The following is an 11,773-nucleotide window of genomic DNA, read 5'->3' on the forward strand; positions in this document are numbered from 1 at the left end:
GCTGAGAGCATCTGCCACAATATTGGCTTTACCGGGATGATACAATATCTCGACGTCGTAGTCTTTCAGTAATTCAAGCCACCTACGCTGCCTCAAATTCAACTCTTTCTGCTTGAAGATGTATTGTAAACTCTTGTGATCTGTGTAGATGTCAACATGGACGCCGTATAAGTAGTGCCGCCATATCTTCAAAGCATATATTACTGCAGCCAATTCCAAATCATGGGTTGGATAATTCTTTTCATGCTTCTTCAATTGTCTTGATGCATAAGCAATCACATTCCCACGCTGCATCAATACGCACCCCAAACCTATACCTGAGGCATCACAATATACCACATAACCTTCTGTTCCTTCAGGAAGAGTGAGCACTGGTGCAGATGTCAATCGATTCTTCAGCTCCTGAAAACTACGTTCACAAGTGTCAGACCACTGGAATTTGGTAGCTTTTTGTGTTAACTTAGTCAATGGTGATGATATAGAGGAAAATCCTTCTACAAACCGCCTATAATATCCTGCTAGCCCTAGGAAGCTGCGGACTTCTGATGGTGTTGTAGGTCTCGGCCAATTCTTTACTGCATCGATCTTCTGAGTGTCGACACTAATACCCTCATCAGATATCACATGGCCAAGGAATGCTACTGAGTTCAGCCAGAATTCACATTTGGAGAGCTTAGCATATAACTTACGATCCTGAAGCGTCTGTAATACTATCCGCAAGTGGCCCGCATGTTCCGCCTCCGAACGAGAATACACTAGAATGTCATCAATGAATACAATCACGAACACATCAAGATAGGGCCTGAATATAGTATTCATGAGATCCATAAAAGCTGCTGGGGCATTTGTTAGCCCGAACGACATCACCAAGAACTCAAAGTGCCCATATCTTGTCCGGAAGGCCGTCTTTGGAATATCCTTCTCCTTAACCCTCACCTGATGATACCCTGAACGTAAATCAATCTTGGAGAAATACTTGGCACCCTGGAGTTGGTCAAACAGGTCATCAATTCTTGGAAGTGGATACTTGTTCTTTATAGTAAACTTATTCAATTGTCGATAGTCGATACACATCTGTAACGACCCGTCTTTCTTCCGTACGAATAGGATTGGCGCACCCCAAGGTGAAGTGTTAGGCCTAATGAAGCCCTTATCCAGCAAGTCCTTCAACTGCACCTTCAACTCTCGCAACTCTGCCGGGGCCATTCCGTATGGAGGGATAGAGATCAATTGAGTGTCAGGCAACACATCAATGCTAAACTCAATCTCCCTTTCAGGAGGAAGGCCTGGGAGTTCATCTGGGAAAACATCTGGAAATTTGTTGACCACGGGGATTGATTGTAGAGTAGGCGGCTTCGCCTCCGCATCCCTAACGTGAACGAGATGATAAATGTAACCTTTTGAGATCATTTTCCTTGCCTTAAGATAGGAAATAAACCTACCTTTCGGTGTAGCAATGTTCCCTTTCCATTCAATGACGGGTTCACCCGGAAATTGGAACCTAACCATCTTCGTACGACAATCAACATTTGCATAGCATGAGGCCAACCAGTCCATTCCCATTATCACATCAAAATCAACCATTTCTAACTCAAATAAATTTGCCGAGGTTTGACGACTACAAATCATCACAGTGCAACCTCTATATACCCTTCTAGCAATCACAGAATCTCCTATCGGATTAGATACCGCAAGGGGTTTACTTATCAATTCAGGTTCAATGCCAAACTTATTAGCCACAAAGGGTGTAACATATGATAATGTAGATCCCGTATCAATCAGTGCATATACATCATAAGAAAACACAGATATAATACCTGTAACAACATCTGGAGACGACTCGAGATCCTATCGACCTACTAGAGCATAGGTTCGATTTTGAGCACCACTCAAACTCGGCACTGCACCTCTACACCTACCACGACCTGTCGACTGCTGAAAACCCCGTGCTGGAGGTCGAACTGATGAGGAAGAACCAGACACAGATCCAGTCGGCTGAGCCATACCATCAACTCCTCTGTTAGGACAATCCCGCATCATTTGGCTAGGCTGTCCGCACGAATAGCACGCATCAGAACCTCGACGGCATAGTCCAAAGTGGGCCTTGCCGCACTGATCACAATGTGGTGTTGGGGGTCTCATCTAACTAGTATCCCTGTGATGTTTCGAGCCAGATGCCCGCGAACTCTAACCTGGACCAGAATAGGATCGATTATATCGAGGCCTCTGAAACTATGGAGGAGCACTAGCTACAAGTGGCACCGAACTCCTCGAAAACTGTGGCCTGACGCTGCCTCTGAAGTCATCAAAATACCCTGCAAATCTCGCCCTCTTATGTTGGCCCCTATCCTGCTCCCTAACTGCCCTCTGCTGGCGCTTACGATCCTCTAGGGTCTGGGCATAAGCTTGAATATGGGAAATATCCATGCCCTCCACCAAGGAGGCTATCGTACACTCATTTATCAGATGTGGTCCCAACCCATTCACGAACATATACACCCTATCACTAATCTCGGCCACCATATGGGGAGCATACCTTGCCAAAGAATCAAACTGCATACTGTACTCTCGCACACTCATATTACCTTGTCTAAGGTTCAAGAACTTATCAGCTCTAGCTCGTCTTATCCCAACTGGAAAGTAGTGACGAAGAAAGGCCTCAGAAAATTCCTTCCACACAGCTGGAGGAGCGTTCGGACCCCTGGATCTCTCCCAACTATCATACCAGAGAACCGCTAAATCCTGTAGCTGATAAGAAGCCAACTCTACTGCCTCTATATCACTAACATGCATAACCCGTAGTGTACAATGAACCTGGTCAATAAAAGTCTGTGGGTCCTCCTTGGGGTCTGATCTGGTAAACACTGGAGGGTATAAATTAATAAAATCACGAACTCTTGTACTAACTGGTTTATCAGCAGCACCTATATTCTGCCTCTGAGCCTGAGCAGCTACCAAGCTAGTCAACAACTGCAAAGCACTCCGCATATCCTGGTCTGTAGTGCCAGACGGAGGAACTGGAGGCGCTGCGTGCCTTCTAATATCCTATGGAGGAAATGGAGTAGATGAGGTATGAAAGGGCATCTCACTCTGAGCCTCACTTTGTCCTGCTTTGGCTTGGGGCACCTGACTGGTACCCTCTCCCGCTGCTGTATCAAGCCGTCTACTAATCGTTTGCTTCCTAGTCAAAGGCATCACTGAAAGAAAACAAGGTGAATATTAGAGACGAACACTTAGGACTCAACTCTACGCACGATCTAGATTCAGGAAGAAGGTAACAACCCTAGATGTCATGTAGCCTCCTGATTATAAATGTGGCGCGCTACACATCCATAATCAAGACTCTACTAGACATGGCTCATAGACAACCCCTAGGACAGACTTGCTCTGATACCAAGTTTGTCACGACCCAAACTGGAGGGCGATGACTAGCACCCGACCATACTTGCCGAGCACCAACGTACATTTCATCTAACCTTCATTATTATCTTTTAGGGCTGACGAGATCAATATAAATGGTAGACCTGGATCATGGACAACCAACAATAAAATATGACGGCATGAACATACATAGCAGGGGATGACCAGACAATCAAGAAACTACATATAAGGTATGAGCTACCACGCTACCATGAAAGACTATATAACAAAAACCAGCCGACAAGGCATACCAAACTATACATGAGTCGACACTTGTCTATGAGCCTCTAAATGAACATAAGTGCTGCAACATAGCCGGAACAGGGCCCCGACATACCCATAATGTCTATAACAAAAATGCATACCAAGACCAAGGCAAGTCCGGAGAAGGGATCTCGCCAATCACCGCTGAACTGGACAGCCTACTGTGGTGGGGGAGCTGCACCTGCCTGTCTATCAGGACCTGCAGCACGACATGCAGCGTCCACAAATAAAAGGACGTCAGTACGAATAAAGTACTGAGTATGTAAGGCAGGGAACCATAAATACGATCAGTAATGTAAGCAAGGATAGAGAATATACAACCTGTAACATCTTAGTACCTCTGAGGGCTACTGACATGAAATGCATGATACATATGTATAAATACATAAACCTTTAAAACATTCGCCTCTGTGGGCATCATCATCATCATATTGTACCTGGCCATAATAGGCTCGGTAAAAAATGTACCCGGCCATCATAAGGCTCGGTAGAATCGTACCCGGCCACGTGGAGCTCGGTAAAACCCAACTGATCAGTGGTTGCACAAGAGGTATCGTACCCGGCCAACTATAGCGTGGCTCGGTAGAGTAAAATAGATACATATATATAATGCATGCTCGACTCATGGAATCACATTCTAAACCTTTCGGAGTGACGTAAGGTCGGTATCCTCTGTACACGTTATTAGGACTAACTCTTCACTATGAACCTTATAAGAATCAGGAAGTACCAACAACATTGATAACATAAGAATAAGAGAAGCAACATTAACATCAATCGTTCCATAAGAGGGAAAACAATGTAAGTACTGCTAGCTTCTAAGAGTAGAGTATCTTGGAAGCTCGTTCATTACATTATGTACAATCGGAGTCGTGCAAAAGAAGGAAAGGGATAGCCTCACATACCTTGTATATACTTCCCCAATCTCAAGCTATGCAATTGTCAAAACTCCTTAGTCTACAATAAGAGAAACGATACTATCGTTATCATTTAAGCGTCATAACTATTATGTATCGACCACAACCTATTTTACGATGAAACGGACAGCACCTCCCCTATATATATGACTTCACACCATTCAAAACAGTCACCAAACAGCCCAAACAACATCAATAATAAACATATTGAGCCTCCCAAAATAGTCCACGCACAGCCTAATCACTCCATACATACGACGACCACCATAGTCGTGTCAAACGACCCGAAAATGTTACGAATAACTATCATCCCACAACCCCACATATATATGGTGTTTCTACACACCCTTACTCCTCCAAAACTCCACAAAACAGTAGTAAAATACGCAGCCCAACAGCAACGCAAAACAGTCCACAAAACAATAACATTACTACCAAGCCTTTCGATATATATTTCACAAGTTCTAGCTTCAATGGCTTAGCCGCAACTTGGATAATCTTAAATACATATAGAGTAAGAGGTTCCTTACCTTTATACAGAAATAACAACTCCAATTTGACCTTAAATTTCCATGAAATATCCCTCCAATGCTGCCACAACAACAAAAAAGCGAAACTAGCGATCAATTAGTGTTTTTCGGCACTAGAATCACTTTAGAAGGCTTGAAATCACCTAGGATTGATATTAAGAATATGAGGGAGTATTTACAGAACATAAACCCTTTAAAACAACCTCCCACACGAGCTGGAGCGACACAAAAATGAGCAACAACAAGAAGAGCAAGAGACTTACTAGCACAACAGAATTCCCGACACTTGATTTGTGTTGTTTGCCCTTTTTTGGGTCTTGAATCTTGAGAGAACCTTGAGAGGATGTTCCTAGGGTTCTAAGGTCTGAAAATAGTGAGACGAAATGACTTAAAACGGGTTGGAGGCATCCTATATAGGTCCAAATATCTTAAATCGCCTTAGTGGGCCCCATAGAGAGGTATTTGGCGCAGTCTCACGTAAATGTGAATATCTCTCTACTCCGAGATCGTATCGATGAACGGTTTAATGCGTTGGAAACTAGACTCATAGATATTTAATTTTGTTGGTAGATCACCCCGTAATTCCTTGTAAATTAGGAGAAAAGATTAGAAACATTTGACCTAATGTTTAAGTAAAATTATGAACCTAAGTTGCGACAACTTTTGTCGACTTTTGTTTCATAACTCGTTTGACTTCAAGACTTATGATACAGATATTATATGATTAAAATACCTTAATAAATGACCTCTTGAGTGTATTAAGCACCGCTAGATTACCTGAAAATACGAGTTACAACATCCTTGATTCGTTTAACTTCTAATACTGGTTAATCACCCTTATACACTCTTGTATCACTTAAGACCAATAGGATTGACTTCTTATCATCTCAAAGATAATTCCTTCTTGGATTTATGTTAACTAATATATGGCATGAACTAACACATGTGGATATGGGTTGTAACACCCTCCCCCCTTAGGAACATTCGTCCTCGAATGTAAGGGTTTATGGGGAGTTTAAATCATCGTGGATTCCAATGGAAATTTCCGATCAATTTTCCCCTATAAAATGGTCACTAGCAAAACTTGCAAGTAATTAAGCCCAACATATGGCTTCACAAGGCTACACAAAGCATTATGCGTATTTACATTATCTACATATCACCATTTTGTATTAAGGAGGAGTATTCTCAAATTATTGCTTACCTCATAGAGCCGTTTCTTCTTCCAATGTATCCTGTCTTCCACCAGCATCCTTGTTATCTTCATTCTGGAATAAGTAAGGGTATTTAGACTTCATCTCCTCTTCTGCTTCCCATGTCATTTCTTCCATATTTTTGTTCCTCCACAATACTTTGACGGAAGCTACATCTTTTGTTCTCAGCTTGCGGACTTGCCGATCTAATATCGCCACTGGCACTTCTTCATATGATAGGTCCTCTGTAACTTGTACATCTTTGATAGGGACGACTCGAGAAGGGTCTCCAATACATTTTCTCAACATAGAGTGCACTACAGCTTCTCTGAACCAAGGAATGGATATTTCCCGTATTCAAGCATATGCACAAGGTCTAGAGGATCGCAAGAGGAAACAACGAGCCAATCGAGAGAATGATAGAGGGCAGCAGAAGAGGGTGCGGTTCGCAAGTAACATAGGAGAGTTTCGAGGTGGATTTAGGCCACAATTTCCCCGGCGTCAGTCTTATCAGGCAGCCAGTGCACCACCATAGTTTCAGGGACAGCGACAGGATCAGACCACTTATTCTGGTCCAGGTCAGAGTTCACGGACCCCAGGTTCACAGTTTAGAGGCGAGTTCAGTCAGATGAGGCCTCAGTTTCCTAGATGTGATCGATGTGACCGAAATCATTTTGGACCATGTCGCCAGGGTTCTGATGCATGTTATACATGTGGACAGCCAGGTCATATTATGAGACATTGTCCGATGACAGGTGGAGGGGGTATGGCTCAGGCGACGGCATCTCTAGGGGCTTCTTCTTCTTCTTCGGTACGTCCTCCTAGGCAGAGTATGCAGACATCAGCTGGCAGGGGTAGGGGAAGATTTGGAGCTTCTGGTTCAGGAGGTCAGTAGAATCGCATATATTCTTTATCGAGTCGTCGGGATTTAGAGTCATCTCCGGACGTGGTTACAGGTATACTATCCGTCTTTTCTATCGATATGTATGCCTTGATATATCCTAGTTCTACATTGTCGTATATCTCCCCCTTTGTTGCTAGTAAATGGGATAGAGAGCCTGAATTGTTGCATAAGTCCTTTGAGGTATCTACGCCAATGGGTGAGTCTGTTGTAGTTAGACGGGTATATCGAAGTTGTGACGTGAAGATTCATGACCGCCATACGTTAGCTGATTTGCATGAGCTAAAAATGGTTGATTTTGATATCATTATGGGTATGGATTGGTTGGCTTCTTGTTATGCCAATGTAGATTGCTGGACAAAGATTGTTCGTTTTAATTTTCCAAGTGAGCCTATTATTGAATGGAAAGGTGATGCTGCAGCGCCTAAGGGAAAGTTTATTTCTTACCTTAAAGCTCGAAGGATGATTTTGATAGGGTACATCTATCATTTGGTACGAGTGCATGATATGGAGGTGAAATATCCAACTCTTCAATCGGTTCCCATCGTGAATGAATTTCCTAATGTATTTCCTGATGAACTTCCTGGTCTTCCTCCAGAAAGAGAAATCGACTTTGCTATTGATATGCTTCCAGATACTCAACCAATATCTATTCTTCCATACAGAATGGCTTCTGCTGAGTTAAAAGAATTGAAAGCCCAGTTGAAGGATCTTCTAATTAAGGGCTTTATCAGGCCCAGAACATCTCCCTGGGGTGCACTAGTGTTGTTTGTTCGTAAGAAGGATGGTTCGTTAAGAATGTGTATTGACTATCGCCAACTCAACAAAGTGACTATCAAGAACAAGTACCCTTTACCCAGAATTGATGATTTGTTTGATCAGTTGCAAGGTGCCAAATATTTCTCAAAGATTGACCTTCGATCCGGCTATCACCAATTGCGAGTTAAGGAGAGAGATATTCCGAAAACGGCTTTCCGGACTAGATATGGCCATTATGAATTTCTTGTGATGTCTTTCAATCTTACTAATGTGCCAGCAGCTGTTATGGATTTAATGAATCGGGTTTTCAAGCCATTTCTAGATATATTTGTAATTGTTTTCATTGATGATATTCTGGTATATTCTCGATCAGAAGCAGAACATGAGGATCATTTGCGTGTGGTGTTGCAGACTTTGAAAAATCAGAAATTATATGCTAAATTCTCCAAATGTGAATTTTGGTTGAATTCAGTGGCTTTCCTTGGGCATATCATTTCCGATGAAGGTATTAAGGTAGATGGTCAGAAAATTGAAGCAGTACAAAACTGGCCTAGACCCACAACTCCTACGGAAGTTCGTAGTTTCTTGGGCTTAGCTGGTTATTATCGGAGATTTGTTGAGAACTTCTCTTCTATTGCTGCTCCCATGACAAAATTGACACACAAAGCCGTTAAGTTCCAATGGTCTGATTCATGTGAAAGGAGATTTCATGAGTTGAAGAAACGCTTAACATCAGCACCTGTTCTAGCACTTCCTGAAGGATCTGAAGGTTATGTGGTATATTGTGATGCATCCAGAGTTAGATTGGGATGTGTTCTAATGCAGCATGGAAAAGTTATTGCATATGTTTCGAGGCAATTGCAGAAACACGAACACAATTATCCGACTCATGATATTGAGTTAGCAACCATTATATTTGCCTTGAAAATATGGCGTCATTATCTTTATGGTGTTCATGTGGATATCTATACAGATCACAAAAGTTTACAATATATATTTAAGCAGAAAGACTTGAACTTGAGACAAAGAAGATGGCTTGAATTGCTGAAGGACTATGATGTGGATATTTTGTACCATCCGGGCAAAGCGAATGTGGTAGCTGATGCATTGAGTCGCAAATCCATGGGCAGCTTGAAGCATGTAGAAGCTGGGAAATTAGAAATGACTAAGGAGATATATCGATTGGCTAACCTGAGTGTGCGGCTACATGATACAGGTGACCAGGGTGTAGTAGTCCAAAATATTGCGGGGTCATCACTGATAGCTGAGGTAGAAATGCGTCAATTTGAGGATCCAGAGCTAGTCAAGATTAAAGAGAGCATCCCTTTTCAGAAGAAGCAGTTGTTTGAGCAAACAGATAATGGAATTCTAAAATATAAAGGCCGATGGTGTGTACCTAATGGTGGGGAGCTTCGTAAGCAAATTATGACAGAGATGCACCAGTCTTGGTACTCAGTTCATCCTGGTTCAACCAAAATGTATCATGATCTTCGTCAGCTATACTGGTGGAACGACATGAAGAAAGATATAGCCACATTTGTGGCTTAGTGTCCCAACTACCAGCATGTTAAAACTGAACACCAGAAACCTGGAGGGCTACTTCAAAATATTGAGATTCCAGCTTGGAAATGGGAATCGATTAATATGGATTTCATTAAAGGATTGCACAATTCTCGCCGTAAGTTCAATTCTATTTGGGTCATTGGGGATAGGCTGACGAAATCAGCTCACTTTCTCCCAGTTAGGACCACCTATTCAGCTGAAGACTATGCGAGCCTGTATATCAAGGAAATAGTTCGACTACATGGAGTTCCGTTTTCTATTATATCTGACAGAGGTGCCCAATTTACAGCTAATTTTTAGAGGTCTTTTCAAGAAGGTTTAGGTACTCTTGTTAACCTTAGTACAACATTTCATCCGCAGACCGACGGACAAGCCGAACGCACTATTCAGACACTCGAAGATATGTTGCGAGCTTGTGTCTTAGACTTCAAGGGAAGTTGGGAAGATCATTTACTGCTTATTGAGTTTGCCTACAATAATAGTTATCATGCCGGTATTCAGATGGCACCTTATGAGGCACTATATGGGAGGAAATGCAGATCTCCTATTAGTTGGTTCGATGTTGGCGAGACAAAGTTGCTAGGACCTGAATTGGTACAGCAAGTTGTAGAAAAGGTAAAGTTGATCCAGGAAAGGTTGCGTACAGCTCAAAGTCAGCATAAATCATATTTAGATAACCGACGTCGAGACTTGGAATTTGCTGTGGGAGACTGGGTATTCTTGAATGTATCGCCTATGAAGGGTGTAATGAGATTTGGTAAGAAAGGAAAACTCAGCCCTAGATATGTTGGGCTATATCAGATTGTTCAGAGAATTGGGCGAGTAGCCTACAAACTTGACCTGCCACCAGAATTAGAAGCAATCCATCCGGTATTTCACATTTCCATGCTTCGGAAATTCTTAGGTGATCCTTCTTGCATCAGCCCTATCGAGGATATTGAAGTTTCCGAGAACTTGTCATATGCCTGTTGCCATTCTTGACCGTCAAATCCGTAAGCTACGGACTAAAGAGGTAGCCTCAGTAAAAGTACTTTGGAGGAGCAATAATGTAGAGGAAATGACATGGGAGGCCGAGGAGGACATGAAGACCAGATACCCTCATTTATTTGAGTCTTCAGGTGATATGCTTGAGACAAATATGGTAGGTGTTGCACATATATCAACCAGTGACAGTTGAGGTAATTAAGTTAAGGCTAACCTTCTTATTATCATTATTGTATAAGTAAATGGTCGTGTGAGGCCAAGTTGGTGTTATTATTATGATGTGTAGCCCTGTATGGCCTTAGATATGTATGTTTGGGCTGATGATAGGTTTTGGATATTCCTATTTATGGCGTCATTATCTTTATGGTGTTCATGTGGATATCTATACAGATCACAAAAGTTTACAATATATATTTAAGCAGAAAGACTTGAACTTGAGACAAAGGAGATGGCTTGAATTGCTGAAGGACTATGATGTGGATATTTTGGACCATCCGGGCAAAGCGAATGTGGTAGCTGATGCATTGAGTCGCAAATCCATGGGCAGCTTGAAGCATGTAGAAGCTGGGAAATTAGAAATGACTCAGGAGATATATCGATTGGCTAACCTGAGTGTGCGGCTACATGATACAGGTGACCAGGGTGTAGTAGTCCAAAATATTGCGGGGTCATCACTGATAGCTGAGGTAGAAATGCGTCAATTTGAGGATCCAGAGCTAGTCAAGATTAAAGAGAGCATCCCTTTTCAGAAGAAGCAGTTGTTTGAGCAAACAGATAATGGAATTCTAAAATATAAAGGCCGATAGTGTGTACCTAATGGTGGGGAGCTTCGTAAGCAAATTATGACAGAGATGCACCAGTCTTGGTACTCAGTTCATCCTGGTTCAACCAAAATGTATCATGATCTTCGTCAGCTATACTGGTGGAACGACATGAAGAAAGATATAGCCACATTTGTGGCTTAGTGTCCCAACTACCAGCATGTTAAAACTGAACACCAGAAACCTGGAGGGCTACTTCAAAATATTGAGATTCCAGCTTGGAAATGGGAATCGATTAATATGGATTTCATTAAAGGATTGCCCAATTCTCGCCGTAAGTTCAATTCTATTTGGGTCATTGGGGATAGGCTGACGAAATCAGCTCACTTTCTCCCAGTTAGGACCACCTATTCAGCTGAAGACTATGCGAGCCTGTATATCAAGGAAATAGTTCGACTACATGGAGTTCCGTTTTCTATTA

The sequence above is a fragment of the Nicotiana sylvestris genome, chromosome 5, assembly GCF_000393655.2.
Source record: "Nicotiana sylvestris chromosome 5, ASM39365v2, whole genome shotgun sequence".
NCBI lineage: Eukaryota > Viridiplantae > Streptophyta > Magnoliopsida > Solanales > Solanaceae > Nicotiana > Nicotiana sylvestris.